The 1,362-nt window shown below is 51.0% G+C and overlaps 1 pseudogene; it reads left to right on the forward strand.

The window, feature by feature from the left end:
* Positions 1-994: 994 nt before the first annotated feature.
* LOC136661951 (5S ribosomal RNA) lies at positions 995-1,111 on the forward strand (annotated as a pseudogene).
* The last annotated feature ends 251 nt before the right edge of the window (positions 1,112-1,362 follow it).

The following is a 1,362-nucleotide window of genomic DNA, read 5'->3' on the forward strand; positions in this document are numbered from 1 at the left end:
AAACAAGTGCTCTAGCTCTAGAAGGCAGCCTCCCTCCACCCTGCTAAAACAGATCAAAACAGAGGCTTTAACTGATAAGGTGAACCTTTTTGAGACTTGCAAAGCCTGACAGTGATCTGGTTTAAACAGAAGTTCTTAAATTGAACTGGGCACTGGGTAGGGCTGAAAACCTTACTGGTTTTGGAGGGGGGTGTTATTGCAGGCAGGCTATGGAGGAAATTCACTTGGTGAAACAGGGCTGGCTTCTGCTTATTTAATTTTTTAAATAAGGATTTTGGATTTAAATAAGGATTTAAATAAGGAAGGATTTTGGGGGTCCCTGCTCTGCCAACCCCAGCTGCTAGCTAAAGATGGGGAGGAGGGAAATGGGGGGGGGATGAGAGAAGTGAAACAGTTCAAAGTGCAAAGTATTTTGCACCCTGTCTGGGTGTCTGGTCCTTGAGCAGCAGCTTCTGTGAGCAGCATTTGGACACTCAGGGAGCGACCCGGTGCTGGAAACTCACAGCCCAATCCTAACTTGTACGGGAATAGGCAGGTTGGTGGGCCTGTGCCAAATCCAGCACAAGTTTCAGACTGTCTGAGTTCAGCCCGAAGCAGGGGAAACATCTTCCCTTACCCTGGGGAGAGCCTCAAGTAGTGATGCAAATCCAAGCAGCCCGGGACTGTCCCAGGCCTCTGGCATTGCCAGATCCTGGCTCCGCTCCCCGCCCCAGGAATGCCCACCCCCAGGAATGCCCACTACCCGCCTGACCCCCAACCTGAAACGTCTCCCTCCCACTCCTCCCTGCCCCCCCCCAACTCCTGCACTGTCCAAGCTTGGCCAATGCAAAGTCACCTGGCCCGGGGCTTGCTTTATGTGCTTTATGGCACTTTCACGACACACTGTGGTTAGCACAAGGGACTTGTGCCAGCCGAAGGGGTGCTCAGGATTGGCCCTCAGGGAGTGACCCAGTGTCAGAACACTCAGGAGAGTGACAATTTGCTAGTCAAACCTGCTTACAACTGTTACCCTGCACATGCCTGATCTTGTCTGATCTCGGAAGCTAAGCAGGGTCAGGCCCGGTTAGTACTTGGATGGGAGACCGCCTGGGAATACCGGGTGCTGTAGGCTTATACTTCAGTCTTTCGAGACTGAAGGTTGCCAACCATTTAAGGATGTAACTTGGAGTGTTCTGTCTTTCATGTGTGAACGGATTCCTGAAGTTTGAATGGGCGTCAGGATGTAGGTATCAGCTCAAAATGTGAATGTCATCAGGGGGTTGATGGCTGGCATCCTGAAGGGGGAATTTTACAATGATTAAGTAAGGCTAGCAGTGTCAGCTAAAATACAGATTAGCCCCCCTGGTGTCAGAGGATGTGGAA

The sequence above is a fragment of the Tiliqua scincoides genome, chromosome 10 (genome assembly GCF_035046505.1).
Source record: "Tiliqua scincoides isolate rTilSci1 chromosome 10, rTilSci1.hap2, whole genome shotgun sequence".
Lineage (NCBI taxonomy): Eukaryota > Metazoa > Chordata > Lepidosauria > Squamata > Scincidae > Tiliqua > Tiliqua scincoides.